This window comes from Cupressus sempervirens, chromosome 7 (genome assembly GCF_028749045.1).
Source record: "Cupressus sempervirens isolate cs-2001-9-10 chromosome 7, ASM2874904v1, whole genome shotgun sequence".
Taxonomy (NCBI): Eukaryota; Viridiplantae; Streptophyta; class Pinopsida; order Cupressales; family Cupressaceae; genus Cupressus; species Cupressus sempervirens.
In genome coordinates this window covers 287,029,245-287,055,566 of record NC_143124.1, presented here as the reverse complement: position 1 = coordinate 287,055,566, position 26,322 = coordinate 287,029,245, and positions in this window count along the sequence as shown.

Below are 26,322 nucleotides of genomic sequence, written 5' to 3'. Positions count from 1 at the left end.
GCTAAAAATTTGATGCCCTCACTTAGCTTATCAATTTCTTTGGCCATGTTATTAGATATTCAATGTCTAAGATCTCTGCATAAGTGTTAAAGATTAAGGGTTTTTATCTACTTTGTTAAATTCAAGTGTATGCTTTAGTATTGGTACCATATAAATGAATATGAGGTCCACCCGCCTAGGTTTTGCAAAGCCTGAAGTAGAAGAAGGGTCTAGCCTTATAGTTGGCTTGGTGTCTAAAAGGGTATGTTGAAAATGGGAAGTAGTTTCCCCTAGATGTATCTTGTTCTCATTGAGGTAATTTGAAATTGTGATGTTTCAAAACACCAACATATAGTCTAGATGAACAAGGAAAGGGGCTTTGGCAATAACACCTTTAGTGTCTTCAAAAGCTCTTTTCCCAATCTCACTTAATCTGAAAGCTTTATTACCCTTCATTAAATCTAATATACACCTAACTATCTCAAAGAAATTAAGCACAAACCTCCTTAAGAAGTTTACCTTGCCAAAGAAAAATTTTACTCCATTTTTTCTCAATTGCAGACTTGATTGTTGAATTGCTTTAACTTTGTCTCAATCAATCTTCACCCCTTCTTGAGACACAGTGTAACCAAGCAATTTACCTTCAGTTACAAAAAATATTAATTTCGTGGGATTCAATGAGACACCATGATCTGTACACCTTTGTAGCACTCTTTCTAAGTCCTTGATGTGATCTTCTCTTTTATTTGAGAAGACTGTCAAATCATCTAGGTATACAACAATGATTTTATCCTTCAAATCACCAAAAGCCAAATTCATTGCATGTTGAAATGTTGCACCTACATTAATTAAGCCAAAATGCATCCTATTATATGCAGAAGTACTCCATAGTGTAGTAAATGGAACCTTGAACTGATTTGCTTCACCAAGTTGAATCTGATTATACCCTAAGAAGTCATCTAACATAGACATCATATCTAATCTTGCAATAGTCTACAAGAGTTGATCCATGTTGGAAGTGCAAAGTTATTTTTGATAGCTCAGGCCTGATTTAGATTTCTAAAATCCATAAAAATCTTCATCTCTCTAGTTTTTCTTCCTCACTAGCACAATGTTAGCTACACAAATAGAGTGATGAATAGAGTATATGCTCCTAGCCTTCAACATTTTATTAATATCCTTAAAGATTTCTCCTTCAACTATAGGGTTGTAGTTCCTTTGTTTATGTTTGACTGGTGTTGCTCCTAGCTTAAGGGGGATTTAATGTTTGAATTTCTCATCCTTGACTTTTTTTAGGTCCTCATAGCTCCAAGAAACTAAATCTTGATATTAAATGAGTAATTAAAACCACAATATTGTAAAACACCAACAAAATGGAAACTCTACTGGGGAATCTACGAAGAAATTCATTGTTAAAGTACTAGAATCACTAGTATAAATGACATTTTTAGAATCTATATGATAGACAAACCTTGAGAATTTGAAAAAGATTTAATACAGTAGGAAGGATTTGCTACAACAGTAAGGTTATGAAGTGTTTTCCATTTTTTTGCTGATGATTCATGTCTCCCAATAATTTTTTATCCATTTGTAGTAGTAGCTTCAAGGTTGAGTGTAAATTGTATTGTTGAGAGAGTTCATCTTCAATCAATTCAGCCATATTTTAATTTCAAAAAGTGTTGTTGTAAAATTAGAGTCAAGAATGAACAAAAGGTTTTGTTTTCTTTTTCAAGTTTGTAAATCTACAAGAGTGGTTTAACAATTTGTTTTTCTCTTACATCCGAAGGCTTGGTTTAGATTTTTCAAGTGAAAAATTCTATTTTATTTCTCACATGTGTGAGTGGTGACTCTAAATCTCTACACCAGTTGTCACCTAGTTCATTTCATATATATTGAAGGACTTTTAGTTGCATGGGAAGATTTGAAGCCTTTGATAGTCTCTTGAAAAGGAAGTTTAAGTTCCTAATAAGTTTTAAAGTGTTGTTTGCATTTTTCTATTATAAGAAAGTGAAGTGCTAGAAAGAAAATCAAAGCAGTGATTTCTTTATCCTCTTGCAAGGAGGTGGTGGCTCTACAAAGTTTTATCCATGGAGTGAAGGATTTTTAGTATACACTCGTGTCAAATTAGTAGATCAAATTTTTGCATCAACACTTGAGGTATTTTTGATTCTCATGTTTCTCTTTCATGGAAGTCAAATGTTAAAATGGTTACCTCTATTGAGAGATTTTCATCACTAGAAGAAAGAGGTAGAAATTTTATTTTAAGATGGAGTCAGATCTTAGATCGAAGATTAGCTTGCCAAGTTTTAAAATTTTGGAGACTGTGGTTAACAACATCGCTATGTTGAATAAATGGATCTACAATAAGATGGTCAGTGTCATAAGAATTGAAGTAGGAAGCACTCAAGGTCTAAATGCCAGAAAATTTTATTTTTAGTAATCAGCAAGATGCCTTTTCATTCTAGACCTAAGGAATCTTTCCTGCCTAGTGTTTTCTTTGATGTTCTAGTGCTTGATTCTGTTAATTGGCCAACACCTATAAGATTACAAGAGTTTTTGTAAGTTGAAAGATTCATTAAGGAGATGGAAAGTGATAATTATAGAGTTCATGTTATATATTTTGATGATAGTAGATGTGCTAAAAGTCAATGTAGTAATGAATATAATAAATCTGTATATAAAAATAATTTGCCTTTCGATTGTGAAGAGAAGGATTCAAATGCAAATGAATTAGATAATTGCAATCAACATAAGGAAGATGGATATGAAAGCGAAGATAAATTTTTTTACAGAGAATATGATGTTGAGGAATTATATAACAATAGTGGAGGTAGTTCTTTCCATGATGAGAATGAATGTTGTAATGATTTCGATCTTCTAGATTGTTATACTGATGATTTTGTTGTTGTAAGTTCATGTCATCAAGATGATAATCACAACTAGGAGAAGATTTGTGAGGTAGTCTTCTTGAGCCTTGATGAAATTTCAGGTTTGTTGGCTTGTGATTTTGAAAAACATGTAAGTTTTTCTAAGGATGCATATATTTTCCCTCATATGTTTCTTTTTGCAGTCAAGCTACTTCCCCAAAGTTTGATGTGGAAAGAGATATAAAATCTAAACAATATTTGTCAAATTTTGGAGGTGTATATGACAGTACCTCAAATTTATTTTCACATGATGACTTGTTAGATATAGGGGATGTTGGAGAAGGGAAAATTCACACTATTTTACATTCTACTCATGTTGGTATTGCTACAATATGTTTTGATGTTTCATGTGATGAAAGGGAAAATAGTGAAAGTTGTCAATCCAAATATGGATTTTATTTATGTACTAATACTTTTTGTAGTGATAAGTTCTAGGTTCATTCTATTAGTTGGTTAGATGAAGAAAATCATTGTGATCAACATAGTTTAGATCAACACTTTCATGATAAGTTTTTAGAATTGATAACTAATCTATTGTTTGAAGAATGTGAAGGAGTTTTAGTGAAAGATAAATCTTATTTAATGAGTAAAATGATTGCAAGTGGGCAATGATCACATTTCACATACTTTTCACATCTGGTTACACAAGGTGAGTTGCAATATTTTGACACATGCAATTTTTTGAACAAAGTAGAATATGAATCATTTGTGTTTTTGGTTGTTAGCATGTAGTAGTCATATGTAGATGACAGTTTTCAGATTGATCCTAGTTTACATGGGCATGTTGATTTGATTTCTCATAGTGAGCATGATGTAGAAGTTAATGCTGATTTATGTATGCACTATGAGAATGAAGGACACTTTTTTATTTTGCTAAGTGATTTGATCCAAGATGCTAATCTATTTGGTGAAAATGATAGAAGAGATTTTTCCTAATTACCTCGTGAAAGTGGAGATGAAAATCAGATATATGACAAAGGTAAAAGTTTTTGTTTAAGTTTGGTGGTCTGGGGCCATCGTTTGTATAGTTTAGGAGTAGTTGTTTTTGCTTTCAATAAGTTGTTGAAGAGAAATTTTTTTGCCATCAAGTGTGTGGTCTTCTTTCTCTAGAGATCTAAATCCTTTCCATTCTCACAAGGGACATGTATCCCCAAACAAAGCCAATGATGGGACTCAAAATTGCATTTCTGATTTGAGTACCATTCCAAGCTTTTGAGCCCTTTAAAATGCATTTAATGCATGTGTACCTGACTATTCTTTTGAGGCCTAAGAGGTGTTTAATGTTTCTAACACCTTCCATTTAGTATCTCCACTCATCCCATGGAGATAATTTTCCATTCCAAGTCATTCTGTGAAGTTTTCTTTTGAGCAATGTTCAAATCTACATTTTTGCCCAAGTGTCAAATAGCGATAGGAGGTCTTGTTTGCATTTGAATATCTCACACCCAGTAATGTTTCCTGACCCACCACTTTGGGAGTATTTATTATTCATACTAGAGAACCTATTTTTCAAATTTTGAATCATTTTGATATGTTTTGATTAGGTTTTGAATCCCACAAAGTTGGTTTTTTATTGTTGTCATGTCAATGCAAATTGTTCAAAATTCTAGGAGGCCCTATTTGACTAGTTATAACTTCGATCCAATTGACCAAAATGGGAAAATTAATTTTGCATTTCATTCTAGAGGTTAATGAATTGTTATGTTTCAAATTTGAGCTTTTGATGAATCCTTTTGATCAGTTTTCCAACGTGATTCCAAATGTATATTGTAAAGTTTTACTAGTGTCAAGAACTGCAGATTGGTTGGTGTCCCTATTTGGGATGTCATAACTCTAAATCTGTGATAGGAGAGATCAAATGGATTGTACCGTTATGTTCTACTCTAAAAATTCTTTAAGTGTGCTAGTTTACAAGTCTTGACAAATTGGTTTGCACACTTTTCCCAGGTCCATTTTGTATGCAATAACCAATTTTCTGCTAATGTTTCCAGTTCTACAAATCTAAGTAGCCCACTTTGACCACTTTCCAAATTCGCTTGATTATTTTTCATGAGCCCAAATCCTAAATTTATACTCTCCTTGTGATAGTGAACTAATGCCCTAGTTTTTGTGCTCCAAAGTATCAGTTTGCTCCATTTTCAAAGCCAAAACAAAATGTGATTTATTGTTTTCTGACATGCTTTCTTGCAGGTAGTTCTGAGAAGGTGACTTTGACAATCAATATCTTTTGACTGAGAATTTTTCATTCGATAAGATTTGGTAGGGTAAGAGTATGTGGAATAAAGGATCAGTGTGTTTGATTTCTAAGCTTAGCTAGGTGTTTTGGTTAGTTTTTAAAGCTAGTCAAAGGACCTCTTGACACAAAATTGACAGTTTGTAGGAAATGTTGAATATCGGTTTTAAATGATGCGACAGTGATTGAATTTAATTTTTAATTAGTATTAGATAATTAATAGATTAGTTTGAGATGCAGGGTGTTTGAATTCAATTTTTTTTAGTTGAACCACTTTGGGGCCTGCCTAAATTCATCAGCTAAACAAGTCACTAGGAATAAAAAATGTTCAGCATCGATGATTAGGATAGTTTAAACAATTATACTTATCTTGAGTGGACATGTCATCATTGGATATCAGAAGATGTGAAATAAATAAGGAATTTCTATCTAATCTTCAAGAGATTTATAAATTGCATGTATAGTGTTTTTCAATTGTTGTAATTGAGCGAGATGGGTCTAGACTTTACTCCTAAGATGCCTGTGAAATATCTTTCATCTGAGCTAATAGTCTGCATTCATTAGTTGCTTTGCCAAGCTAAATTTGATGATCCTAGTGATGATTATCTTCACCCTATAGGGGAATACAATATTTGTCTAGGGATCATAAAAGAGTTACATCCTAAAATTGTTACAATATATGAGGGAAGGGTATTAATGTAATTCTATTTGCAAACTAGATTCCACTTTTGTTTGAGTAAGAAGGAGACATAGTCACAAGGACTGTAACAAAGTGCATCAAAGAGAATGATTATAAGATAAACTAGACACAAGATAAGATTGGAGTTTTGTGAGCATTGTCAGCACAAAGATTCCTCTCAAGGGAATACGAAAAGAATACTTTGGAGATGGTAAAAAGAAATAGCATTTTCCTTGAAGTCTTCTATTCAACAATGCTATGGAAATGATTTGAAAATAGCTCAAAGAGATGTCATGTCATGATGTGAATAGAACATGGAAAGTGTTGATAGGAAAATCAAGTGCAGTAACATGAAAAGTAATATCACTAATGGGATGCCAGTTTGAAATAGAGTATCATGGTTTGGTATGCATATGTGGTGAAAAGCATCGATGGTGCATGGCAATGTTTTAAAACTTTTTCTCAATCAACCCACAAATCTTAGCAGAATACATAAATCATATCCATTTCCTTTTCTTGCAAGAAGTATGTCAAAAAATTTGAAGGACACAACTTGCCTTAGAGGTTTTTGAAAAGCGCAACTCCTACCTAAGTCATCATGAAAAATGTAGTCAATGCAATTGGAGCTGCCAAGGGAGAGTCCACAATAGTAATGTGGTGAATGTGGAGATAGAATTAGAAGGTAGGTGTATGCCTTATTCAAGAAAAGCTGGCAGTAGAGGCAACATAAAGTAGTGATAGGGGAGGCATTTTTTTCAAATGAGAATGGAAAATGCCAAAGATTGAAGTTGAAATGAATTGAAGGAGAATGTGGATAGTATCAATAATAGAGACTGTTTTAACATCACCTCGTCTTCATTCCTACAAGAGTAATATTCAACAATGAATAAAGGATTTAATGCAAGGTTGACTTGCCAAATGCTAAATCAAGTAGCCTCGGTGCTAGTTTGAGTAGAACATATGTTAGAAGCCACCAAATGAGGAGGAACAATGGTGGCTAGTGCTTGGGCATTCCTTGCCAATGGAAGAGACCACATGGAAATGCATAATGTTTCAGGAAGGAGGAAAACATTTAGAGCACATTATCCCACATGCATGCGATGAGAGAAATTTTTTTTCTTTAAATACTTCAATGCTCATCTTTTAAGTGTTTAATAAGACACAAGGCTTTTGAGCCACAAACTTCTCCTGTGGACCTCAGCCAACCATATGGTGACAGGAGGTTAAATTTTGAACAATGTATGTAGTGATGTCAGCATGCCATGGAAATTTGGACCAACCTATAGTTGACATGTGGTGTTAGAGGATCGACCTAGCTTGACATGAAAAATAAGGTTCCACCATGGCACAGTGGACATGTGGTAGCAAGGAGCATTTCCACATATTAAGATGCATGAAGTTTAACTCATGCAAGGAAGCACCTAGCTGCCACATAGCAGTGGGCCCCAATTGGTGATGACATGGCAGGTATAGCTCCTGGCCAATGATGAAGTGCCACGTGATGGTGACATGGTAGGTATAGATAGAGTAGTGATGTAGTGATGAAGGAGTAGTCTATAGGACCAATAAGATGTTGACACATGGTGGTGATAGTGGACAAATTAGAGTGTGCCATGTGACACCCAATGTTAGGTGATAATGCAGAGGTCTAACCAATGAGATCGCAACACATGTCAACTCGATCAAAATGGGTTTGACCCAAATTAAAAAATGAGGAAAATTCCAAAATTGTAGAAATTCAATATTTTATTGTTTTTTGCAAAATCACGTGCAAGAATTTTTAAATTTAAAAGAGGATATAACCTAAAGTGTGAACTATAGGTTATATTTAAATTTTTGCATAAAATTTAAAAGGCAAGTGTAGACCACAAAGCCATAACAAGGGTAGGATTTTTAAAATGGTATTTTGGGTGTTTTCGGTAAGAAAATATAGGAATCTTATATATCATCGAAATTGAGAGAGAACAAACTTTTCATTTTTGGAGTTTATTTTTGTACAGGAAGCCATCTGCTCATGTTATACAAGATTTTGTCCCATATACTCAACTTTTGACCACATTTAGGTATTGAAGTTTAGATTTGTTTTCTAGTGAGTTGATGAATCAAATGTGTGTAAAAGGTAGTAAAAATACAGTTAGGATTAAATTTTGTCATCTCCAAGTCAGCTAAATGAAGATTTTATCAGCATTTTAGATGCATTTCAAATATTTTGGCAACACAAGGGTTTTCATCATTCATAAGAGATATTTTCAATTTCTTTACAGAATAATGATAAAAATCATATTAGATTTAATGAATAGAAAGATGAGAGATGTTTTACAATAGCAAGGAATGGAAATTCAAGTGGACACATGTCACTTCCAGATCAGATTTGAGAGTTCGTTCATCTTCTATATCTCTATCTTTTTGATTCATTGTTGGTTCCAGTTTTGGAAAAAATTTCTCACTATTGCAATACTAGGGGGTTCTAATCTTGATTTTTCTCAAATTTGTAAGACCAAGGTTCCAATTTTGATGTGTTTTCATCATTGTGATACCACATTCTTCAACATGTTTTCTCTTGTATAAACATCAGTAGTTAAGCTAAAATAGTTAGTTTTGACCTATTTAGTGGTTTTATGAATTGTTTTACATGCATTTGAATGTATAGTTTCAAAGAAATAAATACAAATGAGCAAGAATCTCTTAGTTTCATTCTGATTATCATCTCCTATCTTTGTAATCTGCAATGTTATGTGGTTTAGGGACAAAGAACTGAGACATATTTACATCCCCTTAAGGTTGTATGTCTGATAAATTTTTCTATTGGAAGAAAGGGCCTAGTAAATGCTTGATGTATTTGACAAGGTTGCTGGTTATTTTAGAAGGATATTTTATAAGAATGAAATCTTTATGAACACCGATGTCTGATTCACAAGGTGATAAGATAGATCTGATATCTTGATGTATGGAATATGTCACTAGTATCATAGATGTATGTGTGTGATTCATGGAATTTCCCAATAGATAAAGCACTGATGAACTACAAGATCAACTTGTTCTTACTGCTGTATATTTGGGGTTTTGTTGAAATCAACATCATTAATCAAAATCTTTTCCCTTTCATGTTGAAAGAGATGAAAATGTGATGCCCTTAGCTTATCAATTTCTTTGGCCATGTTATTAGCTATTCCATGTCTGAGATCTTTGCATAAGTGTTAGAAGATTAAGGGTTTTTACTTTCTTTGTTAGACTCAAGTGTATGCTTTAGCATTGGTACCATATAAATGAATCTGAGGTCCACCTACCTAGGTTTTGCAGAGCCTAAAGTGGAAGAAGGCTCTAGCCTTATAGTTGGCCTAGAGTTTGAAAGGGTATGATGAAAATGGGAAGTATTTTCCCCTAGATGTATCTTTTTCTCATCTAGGTAATTTGAAATTGTGATGCTTCAAAACACCAACATATAGTCTGGATGAAAAAGGACAGGGGCTTTTTCAATAACACCTTTGATGTCTTCAAAAGCTCTTTTCCCAATCTCACTTAATCTGAAAGCTTTATTACCCTTCATCAAATCTAATATACACCTAACTATCTCAAAGAAATCAGGCACAAACCTCCTTAAGATGTTTACATTGCCAAAGAAAGATTTTACTCCATTTTTTATCAATGGTAGACTTAATTGTTGAATTGCTTTAATTCTGTCTAGATCAATCTTTACCCCTTCTTGAGACATGGTGTAACCAAGTAATTTACCTTTAGTTACACAAAATATTAATTTCTTGGGATTCAATGAGACACCATGATCTGTACAGCTTTGTAGCACTCTTTCTAAGTCCTTGATGTGATGTTCTCTTTTATTTGAGAAGAATGTCAAATCATCTAGGTATACAAGACTAATTTTATCCTTCAAATCACCAAAAATCCAAATTCATTGCATGTTGACATCTTGCACCTACACTAATTAAGCCAAAAGGCATACTATTTTATGAAAAAGTAGTCAACGGTGTAGTAAATGATGCTTGAACCAATTTTCTTCACCAAGTTGAATTTGATTATACCTTGAGAATTCATCTAACATAGACATCATTTTTGATCCTAAAATAGTCTACAAGAGTTGATCCATGTTGGGAAGTGCAAAGTTATCTTTGATAGCTCAGGCCTGATTTAGATTTCTAAAATCCATAGAAATGCTTATCTCTCCAGTTTTTCTTCCTCAAAAGCACAATGTTAGCTACCCAAATAGAGTGATGAATAGGATATATGATTCTAGCCTTCAACATTTTATTAATTTTCATGTTCCCTTTTCAAATAATTAAAAATAATAATCTTTGCTAAGGCAGACATGCCCAAAAAGGTGAAATTTTGGAAAAAGGGGATAATATTTGGAAGCTAATGGACTAATAAATGAAGATTATTATTAAAATATATTTTTTTAACCCCTCTTGGACGTGAGTTATGGTTATGCCCTCTTTTAAGGGGTTTGGAGGCATTTTGGGCATATTTCAGAACTTGATTTTTGCTCATTTCTTTGTTATTCTTCAGAGGTTGCCAAACATGTGAAGAAGGAGACCCAAGAACGGAAGTTTGCAGGTTTTTAGGGAGACCTAAGAATGGGAGTTTATAGGTTTCTAGGAAGGCTAAGGATGGGAGTTTGAAGCCATTCCATGTGCATGCTCATGCAGAGTTTGCCTTTGTGCTAAATAGTGCAGATTTGTGGGTTTTCGGGTGTATATTTTGTAAGAGTTCGGTGTTTTCAATTGAGTATTTCATATCAGTTTGGGTTGCTGCTGTATATCAGACTTTTAAATATTAAAATAGAGTTGAATATATTTATTTGGATATGATTATACTTTTGTGATAGATTATTAAGTTTTTGTGGTGATTCTGGGCTATTTTGTGCTATTTTCGGGGGCCCAATGAACATTGCTTTTGTCCTTCATTTGGGAGCTATTGTGTGCATGTTATATAGATCTAGAAATGTCATTTTATAGGCTGTTATGCTGCTCAAATTTTTTTAAAAATGTCCACTTTCAGATTTATTAATAATAGGTGAAGTTGTGAAGCTTTTGGCACTATTTCTGGCATACTCGATTTGGGGTTTCTTGAGAAATTTGGTGGATCTTTGTGATATTAGTTGTTTGATCTTGAAAATCTAATTAGAGGCATGAAATATCATATAAAATCAGTAAAGGGAAATTTTAGTGGTATCAGAGCCATGATCTTGCCAGCCTGAGGGTTTGTAGAAGTTTGCATGTCAGTTTTGACAACTACCCAGATCTTGCATGTCAGTTTTGACAACTACCTAGATCTTGCATGTTAGTTTTGACAACTACCCAGATCTTACATGTTAGTTTTGACAACTACCCAGATCTTGCATGTCAGTTTTGATAACTACCCAAATTTTGCATGTCATAATTTATGGTTGCATGTTGCTTCCAATCAGCTGGATGTAAAAATTTATGGTTGCATTCTACTTCTAATCATTTGCATGTTAGTTCTTGGTGAATTTGGTGGTCGCATGTTGCTTCTAATCAGCTACATGTCAAAATTTATGGTTGCATGCAACTAAGTGAAAGAGAAAAAAGATATTTGTAGTGAGAAAAGAATAAAGAAATTTTGATCAAACGTCTAGTTGAAAGTAAAAGTACAAAATCCAAGGAAGGGAAAAGTATGGCTGATCCAGATGAAATGGCAAAGAAATTCTTCCAAGACTTCCAAAATACTTAGAAGAAAATAGTGGATAGTTTGGCAGAAACTAGAGAGGCTTTGCGAATATTGACAGAAAAACTACAAGGAGTTGCATCTATTAATGAGAAAGGGAGCACTTTAGAGGAGCCAAGAAATCTGAAATCCACACCATCCAAATCAACCAAAATTATTTTCTTGCCTGTAGATGAGCCACCAGTACCAAATCCAACCATTAATCCTGTGGAAGAGGTTACAGGTAACTTGATTACATTAAGAGCTACTTACAATGGCTTAGATGATGACTTTTGTAGTTCAATTCCTTTTAGAGAATATGTGGATATGATGAACACTTTGATGCCCAAGAAAGAGTACAGAAGGGAGCATGACATAAGTGGAAGAGAGCTCAAAAATAAAATAAGCAAGTTTATAGCACTTACTTTTGATGGAACAAATAAAATTTCAGCTAGAGCATGGCTACAAAAATTATAGACCTTCTTCACACTTAACCCCATGAAGGAGAGTGATGCTGTTCAAATTGCAAGTCTACACTTGGAAGATGCAGCCTATGATTGGTGGTATCATGGAATGACTACTCAAGGTCATGATCAGGTAACTACATTTGATGATTTTAGTCAAAGAGTGATAGATAGATTTGACCTCAAGGATGATGATTATGAGGATGTTGTTGTGCATGATGGTGAGATACCTAGTAGAGATGAGCAAACATTGAGCATTCATGACTTTTCTGAGAGAGAGTACCAGGCACAGTTAGATGCTTCATCACATGAGGTTGAGGCTAGTAGTACTTTACATGATTTATCCAGCCAGCTGAAGGTGAGTGAAGATAGTATTGTGACTTCATTATCTCATCATGACAGGTATGTGGAGTTAGTTGGTATTGGTCATATTACTCAGGTGAGGAGTTTGCTTGAGTTACCAGCTGATTCTAGTTTACGGATATGGACTCAAGCTTGTTATATTGGTGTTTTGGATTCAGTTGACTGGAGATCTTTAACACTTTTTGGTAGCAGTGTTCGTTTGGCTGCTATCATGGATTTGATTAGCAGATTGCACGGTGTTGTCTTTTCTTGTGCTAGCAGCTTGTCTAATGTTGGTATTAGTTTTTATACACTAGTGTTGGGCTTTGTTCATATATCCAGTCGACCATACTTGCTGGAATGTGTTGAAGATCTTTCATATTTGGCAGTGTGTACAAATGAGTCCCAAGATCATATTGGCATTGATGAAATCCAAGAGGATGCAGTGGGCAGTTTTGAAGACTTAGTTTCCTTGGTAGTTTCTTTTGGTACAAAGGAGTTGGACAGCAGTGCTATAGTTTTTGATACTCCGTATGTTGATATGAGATTTGGATTTGATTCACAGGATATGGATGGTAATACTCTAGAGACTAGTAACTTTGAGGATATTCCTTTAGATAGTGCATCAGAGGAGGTTTGTAGGAGATAGTCTAGACAGTGCCATCATGTGTCTAATCAGTTGAACATTAGTGAGCGAGACATTTCTATGACTTGCCAGCATTTTGACGTTGCTCGTCAGTTTTTAGCCATTTATGGATGGGGTTCTCCTACTAGTGATGAGCAAGGAGGCAGTTATCTTTCCTTGACAGAGTTCCACTCTTTATGGGAGGCTATCCAAATTTTGAGATAGGATTATATGCAGTTGGTAGCTAATAGAGATTATCTTATGGAGTGGGGCAGTACAACATATGATGCATTCTTGGCCAAGGAAGATGAGGTGAGTGAGCTTACTCAGTAGCTTGAGGTGACTTCTGAGATTCTTGAGAGTACACAGTTGGCTTTCAAGGAGTCACAGTTTCATTTGGCTAAGGTGGCCATGGAGTTAGAGCAACTGCCATCTTTACTAGATTCTATACAGTCACAAGCTATGGTGTCTGGTGATTTGAGGATGTCCATGGTTGAGATTGTCAAAGATAGTGGAGATGGGGATGCATCCATCCTTGATACTGACATTGGCATATTGGGTTTGTCCCCACTAGAGTCAGGTTTAGTTGAGTTGGGTGCTGCAATAGATTGTTGTGGTATGCCTGACATGGTGGTGACCTCTAGTACTAATGGCACGAAGACTAGAGATGATGTATCAAAGACCATGTGTGATTTTGGTGAGCTGACAGTTGGCATGCTTCCTGCTAGTAATACTACTCCCTTGGCGATGTCTTCAAAGGTAGTAGTCAATTCCAACTTGGTTAGTGATCAATTGCAGTTAGTTACATCTGGATTGTAGTCTGAGCCACTGATTGAGATTGGTTTAGTCTATCGACATTACATTGTGAGATATGCTCATGACCATGTTGATGAGATGATGATACAGAGATGTACTTTGGTTCCTAGTGCTTATCATCAGTTATGGGATAGTTTTATGCCTCAGGATGAGAGTTGTGATGGGCACAACATGGTGATAGGTCCTACAGTTGATAGCTTGATAATACATGACTTCGAGCAGGAGTTTTGGAGTGATGCTTCAGTGGGTGTTGTTATTGATTCTACTCCTTTGGCTATGACATCTCCTGACTTAGCTGGTGATCAGTCACAGTGGGTTGTATCACTTGTTCATGGTGAGCTGTTGACTAAGGTTGGTTTTTTTTATCAATATTATATTGCAGGGTATGTACATCAGTTAGCATTTGATCCTTGTGCTAAGGAGCTGATGGCAGACAAACTTGGTTTGGGTTCCATTTCTTGCTCTTTATCTTGTAATGTCTTTTTACCATCAGTAGTGCATGAGAGTTATGGTTATGAGATAGTGGCTAGTGATTTTCAAAGTTGTGTTGAATACAAGAGTTGTATAGTGTGTGGATTCTCCATACTTGGTACAGTTTCATTCGAGAGCATTCACCATTGTTGCAGAGTTGGATTGTACATTTCGTATAGGCCAGTGGGATACGTTGATGGTATTTATTATGTTGGTAGTTTAATTTGTGCCCTTTACTTGGGTTCTGATATTCTAAGAGTTTGTGTCTCATGGGTTTTTGACTATGGCAGTGGTGATTTTGGAGTTTGGTTGAGCTATAATTGTCAGTTTGATTATGGATTCCTCTTGGTTATATTGCAAAGGATATTGCAGGAGCCTTTGTTAATTGGTAGTAGTATAGTTCATGACTACATTTGGGATCCAGGTGGATTGATTGGTTTATTATTCAGCCATTGCTTGAGGACAAGAAATTTTTGGGAGGGGAGGACTTGTCATGTCCCCTTTTCAAATAATTAAAAATAATAATCTTTGCTAAGGCAGGCAGGCCCAAAAAGGTGAAGTTTTGGAAAAAGGGGATAATATTTGGAAGCTAATGGACTAATAAATGAAGATTATTATTAAAATATATATTTTTAACCCCTCTTGGACGTGAGTTAGGGTTATGCTCTCTTTTAAGGGGTTTGGAGGCATTTTGGGCGGATTCCAGAACTTGATTTTTGCTCATTTCTTTGTTATTCTTCAGAGGTTGCCAAACCTGTGAAGAAGGAGACCCAAGAATGGGAGTTTGTAGGTTTCCAGGGAGACCTAAGAATGGGAGTTTTTAGGTTTCCAATAAGGCTAAGGATGTGAGTTTGAAGCCATTCCATGTGCATGCTCATGTAGAGTTTGCCTTTGTGTTGAACAGTGCAGATTTGTGGGTTTTCGGGTGTATATTTTGTAAGAGTTTGGTTTCTCCAGTTGAGTATTTCATATCAGTTTGGGTTGATACTGTATATCAGACTTTTAAATATTAAAATAGAGCTGAATATATGTATTTGGATATGATTATACTTCTGTGATAGATTATTAAGCTTTTGTGGTGATTCTGGGCTATTTTGTGCTATTTTCGGGAGCCCGATGAATATTGTTTTTTTCCTCCGTTTGGGAGCTATTATGTGCATGTTATACAGATCTAGAAATTTCATTTTATAGGCTGTTATTCTGCTCAAATTTTTGTAAAAATTTCCACTTTCAGATTTATTAATAATAGGTGAAGCTGTGAAGCTTTTGGCACTATTTCTGGCATACCCGATTTGGGGTTTCTTGAGAAATTTGGTGGATCTTTGTGATATTAGTTGTTTGATCTTGAAAATCTGATTAGAAGCATGAAATATAATATAAAATCAGTAAAGGGACATTTCATTAATATCCTTAAAGATTTCTCCTTCAACTATAGGGTTGTAGTTCCTTTATTTCTATCTAACTGGTGTTGCTCCTGGCTTAAGGGGGATTTCATGTTTGAATTTCTCATCTCTAATTTTTTTTAGGTCCTCATAGCCGAAGAAACTACACCTTGATATTCAATGAGTAATTTCTTGATTTCTACCCTCTTCTTTTGTGTGAAACACTACCCTATGTTTATCATATTTGGACTGATTTCTATCCCTATATTTATGCCATCATACTCACCATAAGATTTTCCTTTCTTGTCTCTTTCTGTCTTAATATATGCATCATGTCTATCAAAAATATTTTCTAAAGAGATAATATGGGATGAAATCTTATTACCTTCCAATTGGATCCTATCTAGCTCTGGTTTCCTTTTGCCATTTGTCAATGGATCACCATTTGAATTAGTACTTCCTTCAAGATACAAGCCTCCAAAAGGGTCTACCCCTTCAATGGATTATTGTATGTGCTTGTCATTATCAAACACCTGCAAAGAATCTTCATTATCAAGTACATTACGCCTAAATAGAACTTTCACTTTATAGATTTGATCATTGAAGTTGGGATGTGGTATGAGAAAATATGCAGAGGATGCCAAAGAATCATCTCTTGAGTTTAGACCCCTTGGTATGACTATGATTGAGAAAGCATTCAAACTTTCAATCTCATCCTACACTTTATTATGGTACTTTTTCAATCTTTGGTTCTTTACTGCATATTGGTACTTCACTTACTTTACCACCAATTTTGCATCTCCTTGAACTTGGAGTATCTTGACTCATCTTTCCTTTACTATAGCTATGCCAAGGAGAAGGGCTTCATACTCTAAAGTATTGGTTATATTTTTGAAATCTAAATTGTATGCCAAAGAAGTTGTTTCTCCACTAGGTGATGTCAAAACCAATCCTACACCTAAACCAACATTGGCATAACTACCACCAATTTCCAAGGTCCACAATTGGTCACTATTGGTCTACTCTGATTCTTCTTGAATATCAGGGGTATGAAAGAATAGGATATAGTTACAAAACTGCATTTCTTGATATAAGATTTGAGACCTAGGATCGTCTGATTTTAGAACAGTGAAACTTTCCTTTTATTCTAGTTCTAGTTTCAACTTTTTGTCCCCAAATTGGATGATAGCATATGACCAGTCCAATTTTATTTCTCCCCCATGTCCTTGTAAAAAATTCTACTTAGGAGCATTCCATAACTTGCAAGTATGTATGCCACTAGGATGGTGTGTTTTAACATTTTAGAAGGATAGGTAGCTAGGTCAACTTGAGTATCCTTTATTTGTCCAAGCAAGGATACTTGTTTTCCATCCATTGAGTAACAATAGCCAAAAGTTTTAGTTAATGGTAAAACTAGGGCTTTAGGTACAGAGGAAGGCATCAAATTATCAAAAGGCCTTGAGTCTATGATACAATTAATCAATCTATTTCTATTAATAAAAAAGGAAATATAAAAAGGGTATAGTTTTTTATTGGGAGAAGTAGCAATGTCTTCATTAGCTAGAGAGGTTGCATTAGTGCTATCTTTGCTATGATGGTCAACATTAGAATTCATAATATCATGACCTCCATCTTTATTATTATAGTGCTCAAAAAGTCTTTGGAGCTAATCAAGGTTAGATTTCAAATAATCTAGTAGAGATATTTGAATTCTTTACTTTACAGTATTGTATCATATCAAAGGAATTAGATAACTTACCTTTGTGTTCCTTTTGTGCAGTTGAAGGTACCATTCCACTCTCTCTATCTTCTTTGTTGGATGATGCATGATTTTTAGCAAGCACTAAATTGGAGGCTTGATTCCTATTCTTTTGACCCCTAGTCATGATTGTCAACTGAGGTCCATTTAGAGTTGCAAAACAATCTCCTCCTATCTCTAAATCTGATTCATACTCCAAATAAAAGTTATTAGATTCAACACAAGGAGCATGATCATCTTCACTTTTAGGATATTCCACTATGTTTTCTTTGTTGTCCACCATCTTCTTACATTTGATCATGTTAGCACATGTATCCCCATCATGATCCAGCCTTAGGTGGAAAGAACACATGTTCTAAATCTTTGGATCAACCTTAATTGTTAACCTCTATTAATTAGGTGGTATTTGCAAAGTCTTACCTCCATTTGGTTGTCTAGAACCTTCTTGATAAGGTTTTTGAAAATAATGAATAGGCCTATTGATTTGTTTCTTCAATCAAACAACCTCATTAGAGAAATTTTGGATCATGACATCTATATTATGTGAAGATTTAGCTGCATCACCTATGGTTCTAGATTAAAGTTCTCTTTTACACTTACAAGAGGCTATCATGTTATCTTCCATCTCCACAACTAGCATTTGTGTAGTTTCTAAATTTTCTACATTTTCTCTCCTAATTTTATATCCCTGATTAAGAGGCATAGAGATTATGTATAATGTCTTCTTATTGTCATCTATTGGTGCATTGTAGTAGGTATTCTTTTGATGTGTTTGTTAAACTTTTCATTAAAATCCCTCACACAAATGGATGGTTCTTTCTTTATTTGTGCTACGTGTAGCTACAACACTTGTGCATATTCTATACTTTTATAGAAATCTTCAACTTTGTTTCATGTGATTCAAATCTGTGATGCACCCTATAGGTAAATCTTGGAACCAACCAACAACATTATCTACAAGAGTATCCACAAAAATCCTAAAAACCACATCTTCATATTGAGGAGTCACCACACCACAAGCTTTATGAAAAGAACTTAGGCTTTGTTTTGTAGAGATTGTTCCATCACCATTGAATCTTGGGAAATTTTTTCTTGACACTCTTGAAAAATAATTATTAGCTGCAAGTTTGAGAGGACCAATTACATTTCCCTAGGGGACTACCATAGCTACTTGTACAATGATATGATTTTTTTGGAAAGTGACTAAAATAGGGAGTGCTACACCATGCAATAACAAAGAATTAAAAATAGGAGAAATGAAATTTCTAGCAATGGGAGGGGAAGAATATTCACTTCTCCTTGTTCTGGAAGAAACAACTATAGGCAAGTGAGTTTCTTGGAGTTTCTTAGCCATAGATTCCATTGTAAGTGCTCTTCCCTTTCTAAAAATATCTTCTAGAATAGGAAAGTTGGCCTTTTTGAGTTCCTCATATACTGGTTCAATCCTTCCTATTTCCTTGGTACTCTTGGTATACTTGAAATCTAGGATGAATCAACTACTTATAAAATGGTGTTTTGAGTTTACTCTAACCTTGGTGATCAAGGAAATATTACTAGTCTTCAACTTTGAGTTAGCTTCTCTTTTTCTAGTAGGTTGTGGCTATAAAACTAGTATTAGGCTCTTATGGAAAAAACCTCACCTCCACAAGACCTATCTTGAAACTCAAGTTATATAAGGAATTAAAATGCAAACTAATTATGAAGAGAAAACATTCAGAGTTCTTTCATTTTGAACTCTCCCCAGTAGAGTTGCTAAAAATTGTTGGTTAATAGTTTGTTCTCCTATTATATTTTATAACTAGACTCTTTTTAATGCCCAATATTTAGAAGAAACAAAAGGATGCCACCAACACATACATTAGTGTATGTGTTATATTTTTTCCCTCTAAATTACAAGGTACAACTCCTTTTAGTTTGAAATGATGTATAATGAATTGATGTATTTATTTGATCAAAAGTTTATGACAGTATAAGCTCTTAATCTGAGAGTAGTAAAGGCTCACCAAATTTCTTGTAGACACAAACAACTTAGTAAAAAATGGATTTAGATAACTCACAACCTCCATTGGAATCTTTTCCATGAATTATCTTCTAGCACTTCTATCTAACATCTAACTACACTGTATTTGTACTTATGCAATCATGATTGTTAACCCTAACAAAGAAAACCAATAAGAGGGAGTGAAGAAATAGAATCATATATGGATAGTAAATAGAATTACTTAAATTTCTAACAACATGATGAAATTGAATTAAAAAGGAGATAAATAAACCACACATAGTTTTCTTTCAACTCTTCATGAAGAAACTACTTTAAAACTAAATGGAACAAAAAAACATTAATAGAAAATGCAAGTAGATGGAACTACAAGACCAATTCACCATCAACTTTGCTGACATTTACATTATCAGAAGAAATTACATTTGTAGTGCTGGTTGTTAAACCCATTCATCAATTGGTAATTCAATAGTCATATAATGGAAATAAAATATGATTAAAATATGAAAAGATCTAATCTACAACATGATATTGACTCGTGGCCTCTTTCACAGTGGTGACTTTGATCACATGGCACCCCTAAGAACACCTCACAATTGTTTATCTTCATGCAATTTTAGAAAACCCGGCAAATGTCTTCATTTCCTTCACATTCTACTCTTAGCACCAAATCCATGTAATTTGTATCTCAACACACACATGAAGTTTTGATTCTCATCATTGATCTCAAATCAATAGTCACGACTATAACCTAGTAATTCTCCTTACTTTTTAACTTTTCTAAAATCGATGGTCGTAGTATTTTTTTGTTGCCTTTATAATAGAGTCATGATGAAACATGGGTCATAGATGTCATGTACCTTTAAGACTTTCTTCATCAGTCCACCTATGGTAGACTTTATTTCCACTATTGATTTGGTCATCCAATGGCTATGATGTAATCAAGTATGGCCCATTCTTTATTAGATTCTCCACTAAAACTTTCCATGCATCATAGTCATGTTGTATCACAACCTTTATGTGTCAGGATTGTGATGTGGCATGGGTTGTTAATATTTCTAAGCTTCCATGTTATCCTTCCTTTCCTTTTGGGTCCACTTGTACACACATGTTATCATCTCATGTTTCTAAAACATCTTAGACCCCACCTTCATTCTTGACATGCGACAACATGTGGCACATTTTTAGAATATTTTTTGAAATGAATTTTTACTTGTAGGAAAACTTGTCAAAATGAAGCAACAATGTTTATCTTGTGCTTGATCAATGGTTGATATTTATTCTTCATATAGATGCTTCATGGGTCCACTTACTGATAAGTAGCTAACTTTTCAACTAACTAATGATGTGCATCCATTTTTCTAATTGTCTTTTCAACTTGTCTATATAGCTATTGTGATCAAATATTGATTATAGATGAAATTGAATTAATGACATTGCTTAAAGGGTTTTTTACTATTTTCTACTGAGCAAATTGGTTTTCCTACATTCTAAGCATGATCTACTAGTGGAATGTTCCATTAAAGTGCAAATCAACATTATTCTTCACCCTAAGAATTCTTCTGAATATTTAGATGATGAATCATTAGAGTTTGTGGACCTTCTTCTCATCAAGGAAATGCTTATAATTGGACCATCAAACCATAAATCACCTAGCCCTTGACCAATGCAATGCTTACATGATTTCCCACATAGGTTACCTTGAAAGGGGGTAATGAGAAGAGAGGTCATCCTAGGGGAACTCTAGACATAGACTCAAAACATTGACACACTGACTTGAACCCAACCCAAAGCAAAAAGGAATTGAACTAAAAATTGGGCAACAATGCTCCAAGCAGAGTTATAGACTTTATTTCTGGTTTAGGACAAAAAATATCAGTCTCAGTTTAGAGACCATAACTTGTAATTGGTCTATTGGACTAGGCTCAAATTTGGATATGATATATTAAGAATATGTTTTAATAATTTATCCTAAGGGTTTGAAAAGAAATTTTTAGGAACAAAAGTTATGAGTAATATACTCTCAAATAAAAGTCACACCATGTGAATGGTAAAGTATTGATTAACCTGGGTTGAAGTATATTTATTTTGACCTCATGAGATTCATGTAATAATAAAGTTATTTAATGGATGTTGAAGGTGTTAAGCTTAGATTGGTTTTGACATATGAGTGACAATATACTTAATTCATTTACTTAGTTCATGTCGAAGAAGTAATACATGCCAAGCATAAGTTGTCAGATAGTATATGTTGAGCGACAAATATTAAGTGTGATCCGACTAACTAGTAAGTGTCGAGTCACTCAAGTGTTGAGTCACTCAAGTGTTGAGTCACTCAAGTGTCGATATATTCAAATACTGAGTGATTAGTAGATGCCAAGTCATTCAGAGGCTAGGTTACAACATTGAAGTTCTAGTTGATGCCGAGCATCAGGGACTTCAAGTGCTGAGTTGTAGAGTTTTGACATAGATGTTTGTAATGACACAAACTTGTATGTAAACCATTTTTGGGCTGACTTAAGCATTGTTTTACAATCTTTATTGATAAGGACAAATCTTAATTATGAATCCCTATGCATTACATGCATCCAATAAAAAAAAGGGAAGGTTTAATTGGCAATATGGATGAATCAAAATTGTTGATCATACCTAACCCCAAGTCACCTAGGTCTTCTTAAGGAAGAAAAAACCTCAAGTCTTTAATGAATGCTAAGGGGAATTGAAGAGTTTGCATGCAAAAATAGAGAATTCTTGGTGATTAATGTGTTATGATTGAGTTACATTGCAAAATCAGTTAAAGGAGAACATAGGAAAGGAATAAGAGGATAGCAGAGATACATATGATAATAAAGGATCAAGTATACATCAGTATAGAGGTGATCTGACATCAAGCAAAAAAGTGCTAATAGAAGGATCATTGCTAAGAAATTTTAACAGGTGAATCAATTAAATCTCTTAACTTACCAGGCACACTTTTAATATGATGTTTAAATCCTTAATAGGGTAAGATCTAACAATCTTGTAAGCCTTTAATGGGCCAAAAATTTCATAGGGTAGATCATGTTTCATGATCAAACATTGTAACCTTGATTGGGTACACTTTATTATTGCAGTAGTGAAGATTTGTGGGTGTCATCTCCACCCCATTTGTACCTTTTCTTTGAAGGGTTTCTAGGTAACCAAATATCTTGTGTTATACATGTGTTGAATATTTTAATTTCATGTTATGGATGAATATCTTTGAGGTTGAAAGTTTTAAGTTCTCATTCACTTACCCCCACACCCCCCCTCCCAAAGTTTACTTCCCTATTGTATTTACAACAAAAGGGAAAAACATGTATCCCATTGATTGGTTGGTATTTAGGATTCTCTACATTAGATTGGTATCAGAGCTTGAAGATCTTGAGTGTGTTGGTAGAGCGCTGAAAGAGGCAATCCACACCAGGACCTTGAAATTTTGGTTTTGATTTGTTGATGAGTTTTTCATTGTAGGTGCTCATCTACCTTGCTGCAAAAGGAAGGTTTTGTGTTGTTTTTATGATATATATGGAAAATCAATCATGGCCATGGGAAGGTCCAATGGATGCCAAAAGACTAGGGAAAAGAGGAAGGATGAGATTCTTAGGAAAAGGGAGATCTCTTACTGGTATGGCACCATGGAATTTCAGTCATTTATGCTCCACAGAAAGGATTATTTGAGAAGATCATTTTGAGGATAGTCACATGTCCTTAAAGGAAAATATAATGGTGATAAATACATAAAGAAGAAAATGGAAATGAAGGTAAAGATGAAGATTTGTGGTCTAATTATTTTCTTTGAGGTTATGGTTCCATGTTTCTAAGGGACATGGAAACTTTTCAAGGTTGTGAGTATGGTACAGGAGAACCTAAATTAATATTTAAAAAAAGGAGGTTAAGATTCATTATATGTGAGATATTTAAATTCCTTTTAGTCATTTATATTTGAGTCCATTTTGTCAAGGTGTAAAGGCTAGACAAGCCATTTGTAATAAGTTGTCAAATCAATAAGGTCAAAATATGTTGGTAAACTCAAGGAAGGGTAAAAAATATTGTAAATGGTGGTCAACATTCCATTATGACATGTTTTTAAACCTAACAAAAAATTGTGAGATCAAAATGTTCGAAATGTAAAGTTTCTTAAAAGTTGCAACTTTCAAATTTTGCAAAAAGTGGAAAAAGGGTTAAAATCATGTAATACATCGGTTCAAAAGTTGGTTGGGAAGTTGTAAACTACCAAAAATTATATAAATTATTTGTAATCATCATTCAATATAAATATGAGAAGAAGGAAACATTTTGGATCAATTCTAATATAGTTATTTTGATTGGTGCATTCAAGACTTGTTGTTTTGATATGTGTTTTAGTTTTTGTAATGTTTCTAGGCCTTCTATGGCCATGTGTTTGTAAAAAATTTATAATGTACATATATTGATATTAAAATGAATAATATTATTTTTGGTTTTTATTTTGAGTTAATATATGAGTAAATAAATAAGTTATGAGCATTTTGGTAAAAGTGGTTGCTTGTAGATTTGGGATTCTCTGACTTTAGTCAGATTGAAGAATTTTGTATAGACACATTTGGAATAATCATAACCTATAAATGAATTAATTATAAATATGTGTGAATCCACTTTCATTTCCTTTTTGTTTGAGCCATTTTCATTTAGGTTTGTGGAATTTATACTTCTTTTAGTGAAAAGTGGTTTTTAAATACCTTCAATGGAGTTGCACACAATAATTTGTGTTCACATAGTGATTTTTGCATTGAAAAAATTAATAGCTTATATATTATGAACCTACACTAAAAAATGGTTCATTTAAAATTATTTTAGGATCATTTTCATTTGTCTTGTGAAACCTATTGGATGCCCTAGGCAGAGTTACAAATTTTATTTCTTGTTTATGATAGAAAATATGGGTCTTAGTTTAGAGACCATAACTTGTACTTGATTTATTGCATTGTGCTCAGATTTGGATATAATTTATTAAGTTTATTTGGTAAAAATTTCCCCAAAAGGTTTGGAAAGAAACTTTTAGGAACAAAATTTATATGAATGATATACTCTCAAATAGAAGTCAGACCATGTGAATGATGAATTATTGATTAACTTGGGTCAAAAAATATTTAGTTTTACCTCATGTGATGCCTATAATAATGAATTTATTTAATGGATGTTGAAGGGATTAGCATCTATGTGACTGTTTGGTTTGTTTGTAGGATGCTCTGCATCAGATTGGTATAAGAGCTAGAAGATCTTTAGTGTATGGGTAGAACATTGAAGGAGGCAATCCACACCAAGAACTTGAAGATTTGGTTTTGATTTCTAGATGAGTTTTTGGATTTAGGTTCTCATCCATCTTCCTAAAAAAGGAAGGTTTTTTGTTATTTTTTTGTTAGATATGGAAGCTTTTTCATGGCCATGGGATGGTTCAATGGATTCCAAAATACTAGGGAAAAGAGGAAGGATGTGACTCCTAAGTGAGGCACATTGGAGAATTGTGTTTGGATTACCATAACTTGTAATTGGTTTATTTGATTGGGATTAGATTTAGATATAATTCATTAGGACTAGTTTTGAATAATTTTTTTGAATCGTTTGGAAAGAAACATTTAGGAATAAAATTTAATGATAATATACTCTCAAATAATAGTCAGACCATGTGAATCATGAAGTATTGATTATCTTGGGTTGAAATATATTTAATTTTACTTCATGAGATGCCTCTAATAATGAAATAATTTAATGGATGTAGAAGGGATCAGCATGTATATCATTGATTGTTTGATTTTTAAGATGCTCTGCATCATCCTCTTTGTTAGGACACCTAGCAGCAACATGACCTATGTTGTTACATGAAAATATATGATAGGTAGTTTACCTTTGTATTTATATTTTCCTTTTCCAAATTGTTTTTCAATAAGGGCTTCAATTTCATCAATCTCATCATTATAACTATCATTGTAACTCTTCATAGATTTTCCTTTCTTTCTAGCAGGTGTGTAGTTATCAAAGTCTGAAATTTTGAAAGCAATAAGTCTACCAATTACACCTTCTAAGGTCAAAGTTTTTCCTAGTATGCATCTCACTTCTTAGATTATAGATACTTCAATGGAATAAATAGGGAGTACAGTCTTTAATACCTCTCTTATCATAGTTTCATCTTTGATTTGTCCATTTGCACCACAAATAGCATTAACAACTTCTTTGACACTGTGAAGTACTTATCTTTATTCTCACCTTCCATCATTCTCATGTCATCAAACTTACCTCTCAGGCTTTCTGAGTTGGCTCTCAAGAAATTATCATCACCTCCATATGCGATCTTAATATTATCCCACATTTTCATTGCACTATCAAAGTGTTTTAGATCATTAAACTTAGCATAGCTTAGGGCTAAGGAAATCTCCAACATTTCTTGACTGTGTTCTTGCTTCTTTTTTAGTTATTTAGTTGTTAGTGGACTAGTAGTCACTATCATATACTCATTGTCCACAAAATTGATAGTAGCATCACTAGTACTAGATATATGCAATCTCATCAAGGTTTTCCCTATACTAAAGTTCTCCTTGATCAGCTTGGGTACATCTCTCTTGTGAGTCATGATCTTTAGCTTTAAGTACCTTCAAACTTCTCTTTGTAAGAACTGACCTTTGATACCAATTGTTAGAAATGTTTATAATAACATAGAGAGGAGGGGTGAATCAATTACTCAAGGTCCTTAAGTACCATTTGAATAATTAAACATAAAAATCTTACTATTTTGCTTATCTTGATGTTGCCCAGTCTCTACTATTACTCAGTCTCTACTCTCAAAAAAATTACTTTTCCAAATATAACATACTTTACAAATATAAAATGTAAAATATATAAAGTGTTCAACATAGATTTTACACTATGACTTTTATGTGGAAACCCAATTTGGGAAAAACCACCAGCAACA